At 44.3% G+C, this 12,120-nt stretch overlaps 1 protein-coding gene across 1 annotated transcript in view; it reads left to right on the forward strand.

Moving 5' to 3' along the window:
* Positions 1-12,120, forward strand: part of COL4A4 (collagen type IV alpha 4 chain) — a 159,164-nt gene that overhangs the window by 384 nt on the left and 146,660 nt on the right. The window lies entirely within an intron of this gene.

The following is a 12,120-nucleotide window of genomic DNA, read 5'->3' on the forward strand; positions in this document are numbered from 1 at the left end:
GGACGCGGGTGGATTTGGACTCCGCAGAGCCGAGAGGTGCCCGCCCGACAGGCCCGACGGGCGGGCGGGCGGGCATTGCGGGCAACCCTCTGCCCCATTCCGCCCAAGGTAGGGACTCAAGGGCTGGACTGGGCCACAATTTCCCGGGGCGCAGGGCACCTGCCGGTTAGAGGCTGGAGGCGGCAGAGGTGGCGGGCCGCTGGGGAGCTGTGGCCCGGGGGTCACCGGAGGAGAGCTGTCTGGCTGCCGGGCTTGTCTGCCTGGGCATGAACTGGGCGCTGTGTGTTTTGATTAATTTGGAGGCTCGAGTTACCCGCCTGGCAGTCGGGACGCTCCGAAATGCCAACGGCAAGAGGCAGCCGAGGGGAAAGAGAAGGGCCATCCTATTGTCCGCTGAGCTGAACTGGATTTTCGGGCTAAATCTTATCTGCGGAAGTGCAGGGGACAACAGGCCGGACTCTGGTCCAGCGCGTCTCCCTCCTGAGAGAGCTCTTAGTGGAGGTGGCCTGGGGGACAGGGGTGCAGGGCCTGACTTGCGAGGGCACTTTCCTGGAGCAGGCTTCTTGTCCTTTTCTGTGCCATGGACCACACTGGTTCTGAGAAGCAGTTAGTTAGGCTCTTCTGAGAATCCTGCCAAGTGTGTAAATACAACGCAGCTAGCTCAGCCTCGGTTTTACTGGAGTAGCATTATGGAAGTACCAAGGTCGTGGTGTACTAACACCTCTGCGTCGTTGCGCATTACATATGGAATAGCTGGGTCTAACCGCAGGGTAATCGCCTGGATAGCGAAGCAGTGATGGCCACACGTGGTCTGTCGAGATAACTGTCCAGCCTGGAATGCGATGTGCAAACATCGAGAGCGCAGACTCTAGGAGCTGCCCCGTACTGCTGTGGTTTGTGGCCTATACTTGTAACTGAAGAATATGCTAAGCTTCTGTGAAAGATTTCTGAAAAGTAAAATGTAATATTCTTCCCACCCAAGTTTTCAGATGGCCTGGAGTCCATCCCCCTGTAAGAGCGAAGCCCTTTGGGCTTCGGAGCAGAGTTGCTGACATCTGCGGTGGGTGGTGGGAAGCGCCAGCCGGAACTCTGTGCTGGCTGCTGTTTGGACAGGACCACTTGCTTCTGATTAGACTTAGGGGCCAGAGGGCGGAACATGTGCCACTCGGTGAAGCTGACCCTTACCGGAAGGTTCTAGGTTCGTATCCAGAGACCTTCCCGAGCACAGCACTCTCGCAGAGCGCCCATGATTTGGGCTGGTCAAGGAAGGCTGGGAATGGATCGTGGGATGGAGTCTCTTTGGGAAGTATTCTCTCTCTGTTTCTGACTCTCTAACTCATGGAGGAAATAAATAAACTTAAAGAAAAATAATCAGAGTCTAATAGTATCTTATACCGTTGTAACCATGTAAGTAGGCAAAATCCCAGTAGTAAATACACTCCCCCCACTTTGTGTTAAACGTGGAGTGAATATTAGTCTTACCTCTGCTTCAAGTCAGTGGCTCTCAGCTGTAGCTGTGTGTTGGAATTTCCAGAGGAGCATCTAAAGTCCTGCTGCACAACCCAAGCTGGTTTCAGTATAGCAGAATCTCTAGAAGTGGGACTCAGGCATCAGTGTGTTCCAAGGTCCCTGGAGAGTCCCATGTGCCACCCTGGTTGACAGCATTGTTTTACGTGTATGTTTTGCTAGCTACCTTGAATTAGAGTCTCTCTCTCTCTCTCTTTTCCCCCAGGAGGTTTTTGTTATAGGGCACATCCACTCACCAGGGAGACAGGGAGAGAAAGAGAGATAGAAAGTGAGAAATCACCCCCCAGGGGTATAGCCACACCACAATCCCTTCTCCTCCCTTCTCCTCCTGGGATCATGGGCACACATGCACATGCACCTGGTGTGAGTTTGAAGCCACTCGGTCTGGGACTTGAGCTGTGGTTGGCCATATGGGAGTCCAGCAGCATAACTGTTATGCCATCTGCTGACCCTTGGTCTCTTCTTAGTAGAATAATAAAAATGACATATATTGAGCTCTTCATTAAGACTTACAAAGGCTGAACTTTGTATCCAGCATGTAGTACAAGATCAGTTCTCTCCTTTGATTGGGAAGGTTCTTGTGGTGCCTTCTGCCATCCTTGTAAGACACACCAGCAGGTGCTCTTTGATCGAGTGTCAGTATCCAAGAGGTTCAAGAGGCAGATGACAGACATTCATGGATTGACATTACTTCTTGAAAAATAGCACAAAAACAAAAGATCTCTTTGATAATATATGTCCCTTTTCTTTGTTATATTCCAGAAGACTTCTCATTTTACATTTTAATTGCTTTTTCCTGAAACCAAGTTGTTTTGAGGGAAGACCAGACACAGTTTTCTCAGCTTTTGTGTGGAGGCAGCAGTCACTTCTGATGCAGCAACAGAGCAGGGAAGAAACCAGTGGCGTGAATACAGTAAGGAGGCAACAGTGGTTAGGAGCTTGGTTTGGGGAGTAGGCTCTAGATTTCGAGTCATTTCCATGATCTAACCTTTGTAGGCTGGAGTCTCCCCTTCTGCCAGCTCAGGATGACCATGGTACCCACCTCAGGAAGTGGTAGCATCTAATAATCCATCAAAAGCCCTTTGGCCAGCATCTTCCCATAGCAATCACATATTGGAATCTGAATCTTCTGTTACATGAAGGAGAACAAGAGGACCTGCCAAGAAATGGTGGCACAAGTTAGAGATGCCCTTCTGAGCTTAGAACTAAAGGGAAGGAGAGTCAAACACAACCCACTAGCTCCCTCGAGGTTATTACGCTGCCTGGGGCCAGCAGCTTTGGCATCCCAAGTAGCCTATTAGAAATGCAGAATATTGGGGCCAGCAGATGGTATAGTGGTTATGTTTCTGGACTCCCACATGGCCGACCACAGCTCGATTCCTGGAGCTGGAGGCTTGAAAATCTCACTGAGCAAGTGTGCATGTGTGCCCAAAATCCCAGGATGAGAATGGATTACAGTGGAGCCATTCTGTCCTGGGGGGGGTCTGTTGATTTCTCACTTTCCCCTCTCACTGTCTCTGTCTCTCTCTTTCACCTGTGAGTGCACACACCCTATGACCAAAAACCTCTAAAAAAAAAAAAGAGAGAGAGAATGAAAGAGAAAGAAAATAAAAAGAAAGAAGGAAGGAAGAAGAAAGAGAGAGAGAAGAAGAGAGAAGCTTGGGGCCAGCGGGCAGTGTGGTACTTACAGCGGTGGGCTCTCTGATGGCTGACCACAGTTAGAGTCCCAGACCTGGCGGCTGGCTTTCTCAGTGTCCATCTCTCTCTTTCACATGCCCTATAGCAAAATTTAAAAATAATAATAATTAATAACATTAAATAGATAATTCTTTAAAAAGAAGAAAAAGAAATGTAGAATCTCAGGCTTCGTCCCAGACCTCTGAATAAGTTCCTGCATTTACCAAGATGTCCAAGTGATGCATGCACACCCGAATTTTGAGAAATGGCTTATCTAAAAGCCAGGTCTAGCCACCTGGTCCCCCAATCCCACGTTTCATACAATGTTTGGTATACACGTCAGGTGCTGTTAACCAGAATTCTTGACTTTTAAAAAATAGTCTTTGGGTCAGAAAAACTGATCCCCCTCCCCTTTTTTTTTCTTGGAGAGGTTTTTGCTATAGGGCGCGTGCGCTTGCCAAAAAGACAGAGAGAGACAGAGAGACAGAAAGCGAGAAATCACCCCCCAGGGGAAGATGGCCACGCCACAATCCCTTCTCTCCATTCTCCTCTCGGGATCTTGGGCATGCACACACATGCACTCAGTGTGAGTTTAAGCTATCAGGCCCGGGACTTGAACTGCGGTCGACTACATGGGAGTCCAGTGACATAGCCATTAGACTAACTGCTGGTCCCAGCAAAACTGATTTTTCATAGTTAGTTCTTTCAATGTAATAAGAAAAACCAGAAAGGAAGAGAGGTGTTTTGTTTTGTTTTGTTTTAATACATACAAAGGACACATCAATCTCTATTTTTAATTTTTTAAATTTTTTTTGTGTGTGTGTGCCATGGAGTGGCAGGAGAGAGAAAGAGAGACTACCCCCGCAATGGGACCTGGTCACACTACAACTTTTTTCCCTTCAATTTCCATCCCTTCAAGATCCTGGGCAGGGACCAGCTGATGGCATAATGGTTATGTCGCTGGACTCCCTCATTGTTAACTGTGTTTCAAGTCCTGGTCCCAGCGGCTTAAAACTCATGCTGGGCACGTGTGCGTGAGTGCCCAAAATCTCGAGAGGAGATTGGGGGAGAAGAGATTGTGGCTTGGCCATCCTCACTGGGTGGGGGTAGGGGGGAGGAGGTGAGGAGCGATTTCTCACTTTCTTTCTCTCTCTCTGTCTCTCCAATGAGCATGCATGCCCTATGGCAAAAATCTCTCTTCAAAAAAAAAACAGATCCTGGGTGCATGTACCCTGCTTGAGGCTGGGACTCAAATCCCTGTTGGCATAGGGGATCCAATTTTCTCTGCACAATTCCTAACCTTGGTGTTCAGGTGCCCCTGTTTTTAACTTTGATATCAGATAGGTGTTTTGGGCAAAATGAAATAGACACTGCCTTTGGCCAGCTGTGTATTATGTAATCATTTCCCCCTGTTTGGTAATCCCAAGACCATGTCTCCTTGCTGCACAATGTTGAAATATATCAGATCTACTTCCCTGCTTTTCAAGGTGAGCCCCCTGAGGGCAGGATCCTCTTCTGTGTTCTTGTCTGATGTTGGATGAGTGAGTGGATGACGTCACTATCGTGTGCAGAATGGACGAGTCGATAAAGTTGAACGCTTTGCCAGACTACTCAGCATCACACTAAGGTTTTGTCCAAGCATGTAGGATTTTACTGTAGTCTTTGATGGAACATGCCTCTTTTTTTTTAAGTTTTTTGTCATAGGGCACAGGCACTTGCCAGCAACAGAGACAGAGCTGGAGAGAGGGAAAGTGAGAAATTACCCCCACCAGAAGGAATGGCTATGCGTAAACTCCATGAAACCACCACACCAAACCATGGAGCTTTCCTATCACCCCCAAAGTTTCCTCTTGCCCCTTTGCAGTCCATTTCCCTCTCTACCCCCAGTTCCCAGGCCACCACTGATCTACTTTCTGCCCACAGACAGCATTGTAGTTGGCATTAGTCGGCATTTCCTAGAATTTCGTGTCAACAGAGTCATACTGTGTATACCCTGTTGTGTCTGGCTTCTTCGACTCAGCCTACCAATATTTATATTCATCCATGTTATGGGTCTCGGCAGTTTATCCCTTATTTTTTATTGAGTGGGGTTTCATTAAGTGCACACAGTGTTGTTTACATCCACCTACCCGCTGGACATTTGGTCGTTTCTCATTTGGGGCTATTACAAATAAAGCTGCTATGAATATTTTCGTACAAATCTTTGTGTGAACATGTGTCTTCATTTCTCTTGAGTAAATCCCTAGGAATGAAATGACTGGGTCAGGTGGTAAAAGTTTGCACACACACACACACACACGTTTTCAAAAATGGTTTTATCGTCCTTCATTCTCACCAGCAGTACAGGCGGGAGTTCCAGGTGCTGCATGTTTTCTTTGTGCAGACGCTTGGTATTGTCAGTCTTCATATTTTCTTCTTTTGTGGTATTTTTGCAATAATCTATTTCAATTCATTTCTGGGGATTGTGTGAATGCTTTCTCCTTTTTTGATTTCCTCTTATTTTTTTAATTGCCAGAGGGCATGTCAATTAGTCTAATAATTGCTTTTCCTATTGACGAATAGAAATATTCAGTAAGTTTTCATTTAAAGTAGTTGATATGTTTATATTTATTTTTATTATTTTAAATAATTACTTTTTATTTAATTTATTTATTCATTTATTTTAATTTTATCAGAGTGAGATACAGGTAGAGGAGTGAGAAAGTGGGAAAGCAAGCCACCAGATCTGGGACTCAAACAGTGGTTGGCCATGTGGGGGTGTCCAGCACTTTAACCACCACGCCACCTGCTGGTTCTGTATATATATTTAGAACTGCTATTTTTTTTTCATCTGTCTCATCTGTTCTTTTCTTTTCCCTCTTTCCAGACTTTTGTGTTGATCAAATTATTTGCATTATTCTATTTCATTTTTCTATTGTCTTTCTAGTTATAAATATATATTTTTCGTGGTTATGCTAAGGATTATAATATACATTTTTAACTTTCCCCCGTCTACTTAGAATTACTAGTGAATTACTTCAAGGAAATCAAATTCATTTTTGAGTCCATGGTGGCAATGAAAATTGGAACAGAAAGAGAAGTTGATAAATATTTTATCAAGTAATAATAATCACAGATGACCATAACTATGTTGTAGTAAAGGTACATGGAAGTGATACCAGAAATACCTCTTTTGGTTAATGCAGAAAAGTACTTTCATATATTTACAAATATTTTGCTTGTAGTTTTTCTATATAGACTATTGAGTCATCAGAAAAGCCCTGATACATTTTTGCATAGAAAATCAAACCCAAAAAAAGGTCATGTTTTTAATGATGACCCAATAGCTTCTATATATTTCCCCATATACTTCTCACACGCTTGCTTTTTTTGTAGTAAAAACTTAATATAGGCTATTTTTTTTTAGCTGTAATGTCTGAAATTTTAAAAACCAAAAAATTTACTTTTAAATTTCAGGATGGAGGGGACCAGCAAGTGGCATGGTGGTTAAGGCACTGGACATTCCCACATAGCCAGCCATGGTTTGAGTCCTGGACCTGATGGCTTGCTTTCTCACTTTCACTCTCTCTCGTCAAATTAAAATAAATGAATGAATACATAAATAAATACTTAAATAAATGATTCCTTAAAAAAAATTTTCAGGATGGAGAAGCAATCTTACTTTAATTAGAAAACTCTTAGGTTTTTATAAGACTTCCAGCTGTCCAGGCTGTTCCCATGACAGCCCCATCCAATGTAGAGAACATCCTCTGGTTTGGCTCAGTTCCTTCCAGTGTCTAAAGTCCACACTTGTGTTTTTATGATTCATAGTAGACTATGGGATGGCATAGCTCTGAAGCTCAGGTGTGTTGTTTGGTTTGTTTCATTTATCTTTTAATTTTTAAAAAGAATTATTTATTGGAGGACCAGCAGATGAAGTAATTGTCACGTCACTGGACTCCCACATGGCTGACCGCAGTTTGAGTCCCAGAGCTGTGGCTTAAAACTCAACGCATGTGCATGTGCATGCATGCCTAAAATCCTAAGAGGAGACTGGAGAATGGATTGTGGCATGGCCATCTCCCCTAGGGGTGATATCTCACTTTCTGTCTCTCTGTTCCTCTCTCTCTGTCTATACAGTGAGTACATGCACCCTATAGCAAAAATCTTTAATATTTTTAATTTAGTTTATTTACTTATTATTATCATCATTAGTTAAAACTTTGCTATAGGGCATGAGCACTCACCAGAGAGAAAGAGAGTAAACAAGCTGTCAGGGACTCAATCCATGGTCAGTCACATGGGAGTCCAGCGCCTTAACCACCATACGACCTGCTGGCCCCTGAAGCTCAGGTTTAAGGGAAGCCCTTGAATCTTTTATTAGATTCCAGAGTGACAAAACTGCCCTGTTCTTGTCCAGGTCTTGTCTTTTAAAGAGAGACCTGCTAAAGAGATTATGGGTCTCTAGGAATCCACCCCTGCCAGAAGCAAGAGAGATTTAGCCGCTGGGCAAGAAAGAGACTGTGAGGAAAGGGGGGAAGGTGAGCTGTTCTTAGGGAAGATTCAGGTTCTAATGAACAGTCTCCCTTCCTCACCAAGACAAAGCTTTCCTCCTCCTTGGACCTGATACTGCATAGTATTTCTGCCTGATCCTAATATTTATCTGGGAGTTTGTGAAATTTCTTTCTGCTTTTGCCTTTATAGCTGCCTTAAATGCTTAACCACTAGGCTTGCCTATATCAAGTTTAGAGATGGTGCCTTTACGATCTCCAACTGGCCTATAGGAATGTCTAGCTATGAAGTCTCGAATATAAAGGCCTCCACTTGAGATCCTAATTTTCTGAGATTCACAGGATTGTGAATGTCTTTGTATCCATGCAAAAATTTGCCTTTTTTTTTTAAGTTTTGTTTAAAATATGCACTGGTTGGAAAGAGACAGTGAGAAGGAAAGTGAGAAATCACTCCCCAGTGGGAATGGCCATGCCACAGTCCCTTCTCCTCCACTCTCCTGCGATTTTGGGCATGCATGCACCGGTGCCTAGCATGATTTTCAAGCCATCAAGTCCAGGACTTGAACCATTGTCAACCACGTGGGAGTCCAGAGCCTTAACCACCGTACCACCTGCTAATCCCACATCATTTACGTTTCTATCTGACTCTGTGATAGCACTGTATTGGAGGTGAAAGTTGTTCTTCCCAGAGATGAGTGAAATTCCTCGAAATTTGCCCGTGACCTTTATAAACTGTGAAGTTCGATAGCATAGTGGTTAATAAGGAAGGATTTGGAGTTTGAATCCCAGAAATGTCATGTGCTAACTGTGCAACTCATATGTGAGAGGAGGATAGTTAGCTACCTGAGGGTGCTGTAGTGGAGACCGAGTATCTCTGTGAAGCCTTTAACACAGTGCTTGGCATGTCAGTAAGTGCTGGCTGTGGAGGAGGTTAATGATAATCACGGTGGTGGTGAAGAAGAGAAGGAAAAAGAAGGAAGAGGAGGGGATTGAAGAGAGATGATTTATTTCTTCTGAGAGAGAGAAAGAGAGAGAGACAGCCCAGATCATGAGCATGCATAAGTGTGCCTGGTATGCTCAGGGTGGTCCTGGGATGAGAACCCATGTGGCTCTGGTTGTGTTACTGCCGCTCCATGGCCTGGCCCTCAGAATGTCATTCTTAACTTGATGGCAGAGGCTTTGATTTCGAAAATTGGCTATCTCTTTTGGAGCATGTATCGCCTTCGTGTTGTCTCAAGCAGTGACATCATTATGGTTGCTGTTAAATGTTCTGTTGAGGCCACCAGGCAGCTTGCTTTCACATTCTCTTTCTCTCTAGTGAGCGCATGCACCCTCTAGCAAATTAAAAAAAAAACATAATAATAATAAATAAAATTAAATAATTCTTTAAAAATATAAAATAAATGAAATAAATGTTCTGTTGATATTTGGAAGGAGCCTCAAGATGAAAGTGGTAATACAAGCCTTTATTGCCAGAACGGTAGGCTAGCTGAGAGGTGGGCCATCTGGCCCTGGAGTTACAAACTCACTCCCGGGTCACATGAGGCCCCTGCAGGCAGCACTCCAGACAGTTCACCTGGGTCTCAGGAAAGGCAGGTGGGGTGGGCCTGGTGGATTTTGGTCAAGTTGGAACTCAGAGCAATTCTTGAGAGTGCACTTGAGTAGTTGTAGAGTTTTGCTGTTTCTCAGAGAACAGAAGCTCCAGCCACATTCCAGTTGTCCGCGAGCCACACAGGCTCATGACCCACTTTAAAGATCTACAATGGGGTCAGCAGGTAGCATGGTGGTTAACATGGTGGTTAAGGTGCTGGACACTCCCACATGGCTGACAATGGTTTGAGTCCTGGACCTGGTGGCTTGCTTTTTTATTTCCTTTTTCTCAGTGTGCCTGTCTTTCTGTGGTCAAATTAAAATAAATGAATAAATAAACAAAATTAAATAAATAATTCTATAAAAAAGGCGGGGGGAGCATGGTGATTAAGTTGCTGGACTCCCACATGATTGACCGTGATTTGAGTCCCAGACCTGGCAGTTCGAAAAGCACGCAGCGTGCATGTGCGTGCCTGCCCAAAATTCTGGGAGGAGAATGGAAGAGAAGAGATTGCAGAAATCCTTAGGAGCGGGATTTATCACTTCCTCTCTCACTGTTTCTATCTCTCTCCAGCCAGTGCATATTCCCTATGGCAAAAAACTCAAAAAGAAAAGAAAAAACAAACAAAAAACCCCAAAACTTAATGAGATCAATTGACTGTTTTTGTCCTTTTGCTCTAAACAACCTAAATTCCTCGGGACCAGCAGTTAGCGTAATGGCTATGTCGCTGGACTCCCACGTAGTCGACCGTGGTTTGAGTCCTGGACCCGGTGGCTTAAAACTCACGCCAGGCGTGTGTGCGTGCGTGACCAAGATCCCGAGAGGAGAATGGAGGAGAAGGGATTGCGGTGTGGCCATCCTCCCTGGGGGGTGATTTCTCGCTTTCTGTCTCTCTGTCTCTCTCTGTCTGTCTGGTGAGCACATGTGCCCTATAGCAAAAACCTAAATTCCTTGAAAGTCTACAGGTTGGGTCAACCATAAAGAAACGGGATTTTAGAAAGAGCAAAAACCAAGTAACCAGTTTGTGTATTAGGAATGGTCAGGTTAACTCTTACGAGGGAAAACGTTCACTTTGAAAGCAGCTATCCAGGTGGACTAAGGCGAATGAGGCATGCTATTCTTTTTCTGGGAACACTTTTCTAAATTCTGAGACCCTTTGTTTATTTGTCTATAAAGCTGAACTTTTAATAATTCTATTCTGGAAACAGAAAGGAATATACAAATAGATATTTAGATAATCAAAAATATTTCTCCTTAGGGAGAGAGTCTTCAGATAGCTCAGTATCAGAAGGTCAGAAGGAAAGTACATGTAGACATTCAGTTACTAGAAAATTTCTTTTAGTAAAAAAACAAACAAAAATTATCAATAAACAGAACTCAGATTTCTCAGAGGAAAGACTTTCTGTCTGTTACCTTCTTGTGACCCTAGAAGTCCGGTACTTGAGCTACTGTTGACTTGGTTCCCCATTCTTGGCCATCAGCTCCACTCCTAGCCAGATGAGAATCCCAGCAGGTGTTCTTGTTTTTTTTGTTTGTTTGTTTTTTTCCAAGATTGAGTTACAGAGAAAAAAAATTCCCCATGGTACAGAGAATGATTTGGAAGGTCTCAGCCTTTGTTCCCAAACCTAGCATTTGGAAAACATTGGGCAGAAACTCTAGGGAGCCCCAGGAGAATCGGAGTCCAGGAATTTCCACAGAGGAGTGAAGAAAAGAAAATGTTCCCAGGAGGTGGAAGAAGATAATAAGTGATGTTTGCTGAACAGACTTGCTAAAAATTACTGAGGAAGACACACATGCTGCTGGGAAGGAGCCTTAGACTTTACCTGGGGTGGTGAACAGAGAGCTGTCGAAGGTCAGCGGTGCTTATGCTCAGCTTCCCTCTTGGGCTGGTGCAGCCCTGGAACCAGCTGTGAGGGGTGGGGTGGTGTCATCGGTCCAGCTGCACAGAGCACTTTGCTGAAGCAAAGGGAATTGTCTGGAAGACTATGGCAGGAATGAGGCAGCTCCCGGAACAAGCTAAACTTCTGTCCTCTTGTGACACCATCTGCCTTTCTCTTTCTCTATTCTCCTCTCTGGCAAACAGCTTGTCATGTTTACTCACTATATTTGTTTCCTCTAACTTCAGGCTTGCACTTTGCCTTGGCCTGTCCCAGCCCTCTCATGCCTGACTCTACCACAGGGCAGCTCTTGATACCTCCTTCCTCCCTCATTCCCCTTTCTTTCAATTTCCTAATTCCACCTCTCCCAGATTCTCTGTGTACCCTCCCCAGTAGGGTTTTCCATCATTAAGCCAAGCTCTGGATTGGCTGCCTATGAGGCGGTGGTTTTTCCTGATGCTGAGTGCTGGGGAGACAAGATCAGGTAGTAGAAAAACCTAACCAGACCCCCACATAGCTGGGCTGAAAGTGGGGTGCTGATGCAGCCTCTTAGAGAGAACAATCCCTTCTGAGAATAATATTTGGCAAAATAAAGCAAGTCCTTTGAAAGGCATGGAAATGACAGCATTTTCTATGTAGGCAACTTTGCATATGTTTTAGTGGCATATATTTTGAGTTGTTAGGGTTTTGTTTTTGTTTTGTTTTGTTTTGTTTGTTTGTTTGTATTAGTGATATATTAAAACAGGAAACACACTGCCTTGCCTTTTCCCAATGATGATGGCTGTTTATTTGCAGGAAGGTAGGTTAGAGGGATGCTGTTTGGAGCAATGGACTATTTTTGGTACAGTCAAAGCTTGGTTCTTAACACAGGTCCTTGCAACAAAGAAAGCCTTCAGAACACTTATGGATAACTCATGTGACCACAGAGCACCGTGCATCATCACCGTTCATGGTGTGG

Source organism: Tupaia chinensis, unplaced genomic scaffold (genome assembly GCF_000334495.1).
Source record: "Tupaia chinensis unplaced genomic scaffold, TupChi_1.0 Scaffold000066_1, whole genome shotgun sequence".
NCBI lineage: Eukaryota > Metazoa > Chordata > Mammalia > Scandentia > Tupaiidae > Tupaia > Tupaia belangeri.